This window comes from Budorcas taxicolor, chromosome X (assembly GCF_023091745.1).
Source record: "Budorcas taxicolor isolate Tak-1 chromosome X, Takin1.1, whole genome shotgun sequence".
Taxonomy (NCBI): Eukaryota; Metazoa; Chordata; class Mammalia; order Artiodactyla; family Bovidae; genus Budorcas; species Budorcas taxicolor.
This window is the reverse complement of record NC_068935.1, coordinates 39958782-39967874: the sequence shown is the minus strand read 5'-3', so window position 1 is coordinate 39967874 and position 9093 is coordinate 39958782.

Genomic DNA, 9093 nt, shown 5'->3' with positions numbered 1-9093 from the left:
GAGATCCAACCAATGTATCCTAAAGGAGATCAGTCCTGGGTGTTCATTGGAAAGACTGATGTTGAAGCTGAAACTCCAATACTTTGGCCGCCTGATGCGAAGAGCTGACTCATTTGAAAAAACCCTGATGCTGTGAAAGATTGAGGGCAGGAGGAGAAGGGGACGGCAGAGGATAAGATGGCTGGATGGCATCGCCGACTCAATGAACATGAGTTTGGGTGGACTCCGGGAGTTGGTGATGGACAGTGAGGCCTGGCGTGCTGCAGTTCATGGGGTTGCAAAGAGTCGGACATGACTGAGTGACTGAATTTAACTGAATAGCTATCCTATATTCAAGACAGCAAAAGAGACACAGATGTAAAGAACAGACTTTTGGACTATGTGGGAGATGGCACAGGTGGGATGAATTGAGAGAACAGTACTGAAACATGTATATTACCATGTGTGAAATAGATGATCAGTGCAAGTTTGATGCATGAAGCAGGGCACACAAAATCAGTGCTCTGGGACAACCCAGAGGGATGTGGTGGGGAGGGAGGTGGGAGGGGGATCAGGATGGGGGACACATGTGTACCCATGGCTGATCCATGTCTATGTATGGCAAAAACCATCACAATATTGTAAAGTAATTATTCTCCAATTAAAGTAAATTAATTTGAGAGGTAAAATAAATAAAAATAAGAAAACATGGGTGATTTTTTGGTATCTTACATAACAGATAACTGAAGATGAGAAGTTTTGTAAAGCTATAGTTCAGTTCAGTTCAGTCGCTCAGTCATGTCTGACTCTTTGCGACCCTATGAATCGCAGCACGCCAGGCCTCCCTGTCCATCACCATCTCCCTGAGTTCACTCAGACTCACGTCCATCGAGTCCGTGATGCCATCCAGCCATCTCATCCTCAGTCGTCCCCTTCTCCTCCTGCCCTGAATCCCTCCCAGTATCAGAGTCTTTTCCAATGAGTCAACTCTTCGCATGAGGTGGCCAAAGTGCTGGAGTTTCAGCTTTACCATCATTCCTTCCAAAGAAATCCCAGGGCTGATCTCCTTCAGAATGGACTGGTTGTATCTCCTTGCAGTCCAAGGGACTCTCAAGAGTCTTCTCCAACACCACAGTTCAAAAGCATCAATTCTTCGGCGCTCAGCTTTCTTCACAGTCCAACTCTCACATCCATACATATTTATGGACTTGCATTCCTTCCCGCTAAATATTCTGCCCTTATCCCATAGAGCAGAAGCTTCATAAAGCTCCAAATATCATGTTTACATTCTCAACATCAGGACTGAAGAAAAGGAAAATAGGGCTTTTTAAATATTTCCCACAACATTTTTACTTGTATAAAAATTTCTCCTTTTTAGGGCTTTCTAAAAATTTCCCACAACATTTTTACTCGTATTTCATTGATAAGAATTTTGTTATCTGGACACACGTAGCTTCAAGAGGAGTTGTAGTTTTTGTTGTTGTTTGTTTTTTAAGCTAAGTATGTTGCTACCTAAGTAACATTTAGTGATCTAGTACCAAAGAAGATTGGGAGGAAGAATGGGAGAAAGGATAATGGAATCGATAAATATCAATCCTTGCCACAGGACATAATCTCAATTTGGGCCCATTTGGTGTAAAGAAGAGCTAAAAGAGAGTATCATCTAAAAGATCCATGGGAAGGTTTCCAGTCTGATAAGTGGAACATGATATTTTGAGGGATTGTCCAGGAAAACACTTGACCTAAGAGACATTCAACTTGAGTTACCAGGTGTAGCCTCACAGGCACTTAGAGAACAGTAAAAAAAATGCAGTAACAAGTAACATTTGGAAGGTAAACTAATCAAGTGTATACCCCAAGGGATCCATCAGTAGGTAGAAGGATCCCAGTCACAATATGCCATTTCAGGAATAGGATACTAATCCTTGAGTGATGGTGATGGTGAAGGACATCGACAAAAGCAGAGCAAGGTCTAAGTCTTAGAAGGAATGTCCAGTACTGAGACACAAAGTAAGGGAGAAATAGCAAAAAGATAGACTAGCTGTTGGGTCCCCAAGAAGGGCCTTAGAACAATGGTACAAATTTTGGATTTCACATATTAGTACATATTCTTAAAATAAGTTTGCCATAACATTGCCAATTTTTATTTGCCAAGTAAAGAGATACTAGAAACAAAGAAACTAGCCACAATTTACAAACTTTATTATTTCATTTGAAAGACTATTTTAAGCTAAAAAAAATGAGATAAATTCGAAGAAAAGAACAGTCCTTGTTCAAAATTAAAAATGTACAGAAGAAGAGACAAAATTAAGGCTCCCACTTACCCCTGTCCCTTTATCACCTACTGTCCGTCTCTGGAGTCAGTCATTGTTATCTGTTCCTTGGACATCTTTCCAGAAATGTTTTATGTAGAAACAAGTAGATACATGTGTGTGTAGAGCATTCTGTACACATTTTTTAAACTAAAAAGTGTATCTTTGAACATATTCATGTGAATATATAAAGAGCTTCCCGAATCCCTTAGTAGAAATGGAGTAGCCATCACAGTAAACAAAGGAGCCTGAAATGCAGAACTTGAATGCAATCTAAAAAAACGAAAGAATGATCTCTGTTTGTCTCCAAGGCAAACCATTCAATATCACGGTAATCCAAGCCTATGCCTTGACCAGTAATGCTGAAGAAGCTGAAGTTGATCGACTCTATGAAGACTTACAAGACCTTCTGGAAGTAACACCCCCAAAAGATGTCCTTTTCACTATAGGGGACCGGAATGCAAAAGTAAGGAAGTCAAGAAACACCTGGAGTAACAGGCAAATTTGGCCTTGGAGTACAGAATGAAGCAGGGCAAAGGCTAATCGAGTTTTGCCAAGAGAACACACTGGTCATAACAAACACCCTCTTCCAAAAACACAAGAGAAGACTACACATGGACATCACCAGATGGTCAACACTGAAATCAGATTGATTATATTCTTTGCAGCCAAAGTTGGAGAAGCTCTATACAGTCAGCAAAAACAAGACCAGGAGCTGACTGTGGCTCAGATCATGAACTTCTTATTGCCAAATTCAGACTGAAATTGAAGAAAGTAGGGAAAACCACTAGACCATTCAGGTATGACCTAAAGCAAATCCCTTATGATTATACAGTGGAAGTGAGAAACAGATTTAAAGGACGAGATCTGATAGACCGAGTGCCTGATGAACTATGGACAGAGGTTCATGACATTGTACAGGAGACAGGGATCAAGACCATCCTCATGGAAAAGAAAGGCAAAATGGCTGTCTGGGGAGGCCTTACAAATAGCTGTGAAAAGAAGAGAAGTGAAAAGCAAAGGAGAAAAGGAAAGATATAAGCATCTGAATGCAGAGTGCCAAAGAATAGCAAGGAGAGATAAGAAAGCCTTCCACAGTGATCACTGCAAACAAATAGAGGAAAACAACAGAATGGGAAAGACTAGAGATCTCTTCAAGAAAATTAGAGATACCAAGGGGATATTTCATGCAAAGATGGGCTCAATAAAGGACAGAAATTGTATGGACCTAACAGAAGCAGAAGATATTAAGAGGTGGCAAAGAATACACAGCAGAACTGTACAGAAAAGATCTTCATGACCCAGATAATCATGATGGTGTGATCACTCACCTAGAGCCAGACATCCTGGAATGTGAAGTCAGGTGGGCCTTAGAAAGCATCACTATGAACAAAGCTAGTGGAGGTGATGGCATTCCAGTTGAGCTATTTCAAATCCTGAAAGATGATGCTGTGAAAGTGCTGCACTCAATATGCCAGCAAATTTGGAAAACTCAGCAGTGGCCACAGGACTGGAAAAGGTCAGTTTTCATTCCAATCCCAAAGAAAGGCAATGCCAAGGAATGCTCAAACTACCTTTATAAACCTTCTTGAAAAATCCAATGAAATTAAGCAAACAGTCTCACTGAGCTGAGTTTAGCTCAGTAACACATCCTAGAATTGGCTTTACCTGTTTCCTTCATTCACTATCCATGTCCTCCATTCTTATTCTCTGGAATTTTACTCCATATAACTGCACATAAATACTCTGCCTCAAATTGGGGTAGTGATGTGAGATAAGACCTTGTATGTAAGATATGTAGGGAAGCATGGCCAAAGCAAACAATAGAGAATACAGATCAGCAGTCATAAACAGGAATTTAGTGATAATGGAAGCTTTTCCAGGATCAGAAATTCATTGTGTATATGGTAACTATATTCAGTAATCTATGAAGGTCATCATCACTCAGGAATTTTGATATCATAAAGTTGTACTCTAGGTCAGGTAGGATTCAGATTTATGAAAAGGTGGAGGGAACACTGCTTGCAAGTGTAAGACTGCTCATGAGTCCTAGAGGACCTAGAGTTCTAGGCATTTGATGACCCAAAGAACTACTTTGAATAAAGTTAATGGAGGTCCAGAGGGGCACTAGGTCAAGGATGGAATAGAAACTGTATGTCCTGATACTGAATCACAAAAGTATTTAGAACTTCCCATGTAACCCTTGCCCAAGTTTGAGCTTGCAATTGGAACGAGGCGTGGTAAGTAGGCAGGAGGGCAAAAGACCCCCTGCTATGCTGAAAGAAGGGTTTCAAAGACCAAAGACTGGGAATGACACAGAAATTGACAAGAGTGGCAGTGTTTCTACACTTGATGACTCTAGCAGGTGGAATGAAACAAATACTATCCTCCTAATGCAGACCTTGTTTCTTGGTTTAGCATTTCACTCTATGACACACATGAATTTCTCTACCTATTTGATGAGAAAACTTGAACATGCCACCAAAATAAATGACAATCAGGAGTTTATCTTCAACAGTTTAAGACACATTCTTAGATGTACAATAGGAACTACACTGGATGTTTAGTCAAGATCCCTGTCTGTAAGTGGTGCCCTTCAGTGAGTCATCTGATTTCTCTGATTCTCTTTTCAATTCTGAAAAAGAGGCTACTTTTTTTGCCTTATCTAACTCTTAGGTTTGCTATGAGTATGAAATATGATAATATATGTGAAAACAATGTGTAAATTGTTAAATGTTATGCAAATGCTAGTTATTATTGTATAAGAAAGTATCTTTAATGCTTAGGAAAATAGACCTCTTTATATGATTTGCCTTAAATTTTGCATATGATGCAAATGCAATAACATTAGCTTCAGGGTGGACAAATTTCCTATATTTATGATGTTAGGTTCCTGGACCACTGCTTTGTCCTTTCCAGTCTAATGCCAAAAATATAGCTTTCAAGCCCCTGTCCATGCAGCAAATGTCTCATTATCCTCTGCGGAAGTCTCAGTTTAGATGTCATTTTGTAAACAGCATCATTAAAGATTAAGAAAAACATCAGTGAGTCATTGTCATGTCAGTTATAGAGTCTTGAATAATATCTAAGGCAGAAATGTGTTCTTTGTGGGGAACTATATTTTTTATTTTCAGTGTTATAGGAAAGCATAAGAATTTGTAAAGCAAAATGTCAAAATGTTTAAGGATTTCTGTGTGATACTATGTATGTAAATTTTCTCTCCATTACCCCCTTTATAGTGTTATTTGATATCCACATTACCATGTCAGTTTTTTCTAGATGGAATTATTCACACTATTGATACTCAAATGTGTGGTCTATAGGCTAACAGCATTGTAATCACCAATCTGAAATTCATCAGGATTTCTCAGGTGATTCATAAAGTTTAAAAACCAGAGGTCTACACTAACCTGTTCTTATGAATCAGTTCACTTCAATCTTCTTAAATTTTTAGGCTTTGTTCCTGTGCCCCACTCTGCTTTGCTTTGGGATCTTTACATCAATTCCAGATTCTAGCCCTATGAATTCGTCTTTCTTTATAGTGTACGTGTTCTCTCAAGTGTCTGAAATTCCTCTTTTCCTTATGCACGTTGATTGGACTCACCAACTTGTCCTAGTAGCTTTTAATACATAAACATATTGCTATTGTTTAGTTGCTAAGTCATGTCTGGCTCTTTTGCAACCCCCTGGACTATAGCCCACCAGGTTCCTCTGTCCATGGGATTTCCCAGGCAAGAATACTGGAGTGGGTTGCCATTTCCTCCTCCAGGGAATCTTCCTGACCCAGGGATCAAACCCGAATGTCCTGCAAGTCTTCTGCATTGCAGGCAGATTCTTTACCATTGTGCCACCTGAGAAGCCCCATAGAAATATATGCTATATATTTATATTGATGATCTACTTCTTTAGAACCTAATCCCACACCCCTATCCATTCAACTCAGCCAGTACTGAATAGGCCAGGCCAACTCCTTAGGAAGGAAGGGAGTTGCAGAAAATCAATTTGGCAGTACCAGAGAAGTTGCCTACATTAGATAGGGTATGAATATCTGAGTCTTGATACATTTCTTATTCCTCTAGACTGAGTTTTTTGGTAGTCATCTGGTCCTTTTCATAGTATAAGCTTCTGGAAGATAAAGAGATCTCTACCTTTACTTCCTAGACTCTCATTTCTGTATATAGGCAGCGATATACTAGAGTAGGCAAAACTGAGCAATAATTGATCCAAAAGTCATTTGATCTGGCTCTGGAAATTGCAAACTTATAACAAACACATAAAAATACTTAGCATACCAGGGAGAATGTGGAGAGTGGACCTTCTTGCCACATTTTTAAAATTCTATCTAGTGAACACCATGGCTACCTAACTGCTTCAGAGTTAGTGTGTGAAATTTGTTAGCAACACAATTGTTTGTGGCAATCTCTTCTTTGGGAAGGGGCAGTTTATAAGCCAGAGTATACTGTAGAGTTTGTACATAAGAGACCAGTTCTATTCCTTATGTGGTACCACAGAGACTGGACTGTCCACTCTCCTCTAAAATCTAGCACTTGCTTTCCCTAACAATTATCATCAGTGAGAAATAAATTCAAAAACTGGAGAACTATCATTAATATCCATTTTCTTAAAGATGAAACTGTCATGGAAAAGAGTCTTTTGACAACTGATTCCCATTTGATTGGGTCTGAGATAGGTTCATCTTTTATTCAGTTCTTTGTGGACAATTGTGAAAGAGCGAAGGACTGATGACTCATTGTCAAGGATGCAGGACATTTGAGGACATGAGACCATTATCCTTCCTTTGACCACCTTCATTAGGGAATCTTTCACAGCCTTGTTTCTCAGAGTGTAATGAGTGGGTTCAGCCTATCATACAACATTGTAATGATATTACCCTCATCCTGGGAAGATGAGAGTGTGGGCTCATATACGTTAAGATTGCTGGCCCATAGTAAATTGTGACCACAGTCAAGTGGGAGCCAGTGGTAAAAAAGGCCTTGAGTCTGGCCCCTACAGAGTGGATCTTCAGGAAAGCCATAGGAATATGGAAATAAGAGAGCATAATGAGCCCAAAAGTCAGGAACAGTATTAATATACTGCTAGCAAACATTAGGATCTCCTTTACTAGCAAGTAAGTTTGAAGATTACGTGGAGCTCACATGTGAAATGGTTAACTACCTCATGGCCGCAAAATTGGACTGGTGTGACTAGGACAGGGATCATAACCATTAAGATAGCAGTGGCCTAAACTCCTGCCACCATCCAGATACAAACTGTTGCACAGGGGTTTTGCAAAGGCAATAAACCTGCCATAGGCGATAACAGCTGAGTGCTGAAGGAGTGATGCTTTTGGACTGTGGTGTTGGAGAAGACTCTTGAGAGTCCCTTGACTGCAAGTAAATCAAATTAGTCAATCCTAAAGGAAATCAGTCCTGACTATTCATTGGAAGGACTGGTGCTGAAGTTCCAGTACTTCTGCCACCTGATGTGAAGAACTGACTCATAGAAAAGACCCTGATGCTGGGAAAGATTGAAGGCAGGAGGAGAAGGGGTTGACAGAGGATGAGATGATTGGATGGCATCACCAACTCGATGAACATGAGTTTGAGCAAGCTCCGGATATTGGTGATGGACAGGAAAGTCTGGCGTGCTGCAGTCCATGGGGTCACAAACAGTCAGACATGACTGAGTGACTGAACTGAACTGAGGCGATAACAGCAAGAAGGAAACACTCCATCACCCCCAAGTAAAGAGAAGTCATCATTTGGAACAAGCAGCCACTATAGGGTGTAGTGGGAATGTCCTTAAAGCAATTCACCAGAACCATGGGTATGGAGCTTGTAGACTAGCAGACATCTGAGAGGGATAAGTAGCTGAGAAACAAGTACACAGCAGTGTGAAGACGGGACTCAATCTGGATAATGACAATGATGAGAGTATTGCCCACAAAGGTAACCAATTAGATGAACAAAAGGAGCTGAGATGCAGGCAGTCTGGAAGAGTCCCACCAGAATGAATTCCATCACATTTGCATTATTTTCTTCAGTTGAACATCCTTTCTACGAAGAGAAAAAGGAGGAAAGTATGACAAATGTGACAGAGTCCTAAGAAGGCACTGGCAAAAGTGCAAGACTGAATGGTGAGGAAAAACTTCACTTCACCAGAGGGAGGGAAAATACAGTTTATGCCACTCTAACTGTAATCCTTTGCATCTTCTCGTAGCCGTGGTTAGGTCAATGAGGCCTTGTTTTTAGCTCTTCATCCTCTCACTCAACAGTCAAACCTGAAGAGGCAGAACCACACCCTCCTTACAGACTATTTGTATTAAAATGGAGTCTTTTGTATAGAAATTTGTTTTGAGTGGCTAAACTTGATTTCATGTCTGTAATGAGTGTTCTCATGGTGAAGTGCAGCCTTTCAAAGGAAGGCTTTGAAAGGCCTTCCTATACTTACTAACGCATTTACTTGGCCCAGAATAATAAGAGAAGCCATCCGATACAAGGGCAAGCATCTCAGACCTAAACAGAACATTTCCCTTGTCTTTGTCTAAGTAACAAAATAAAAATTATTTTGCTTCCATCAGACTTCAAGTCTTGAACATCTATTGTGTTCAGAGAACAATTTCTTAGGTACAAGAGGCTAAAAGATACAGTTGAAATTAAAGATCTGATCATAGAATTCAAGGAACTTGAAAAGGGACTTGGTCATCAAGACAAGTCAAGAATGTGTCGAGGGTAGCTCTGTGCCAATTTTGAGCTTTGCTTTTTTGTGAAATTACATGCAGCTCTCTCCCAGGATAATTGTA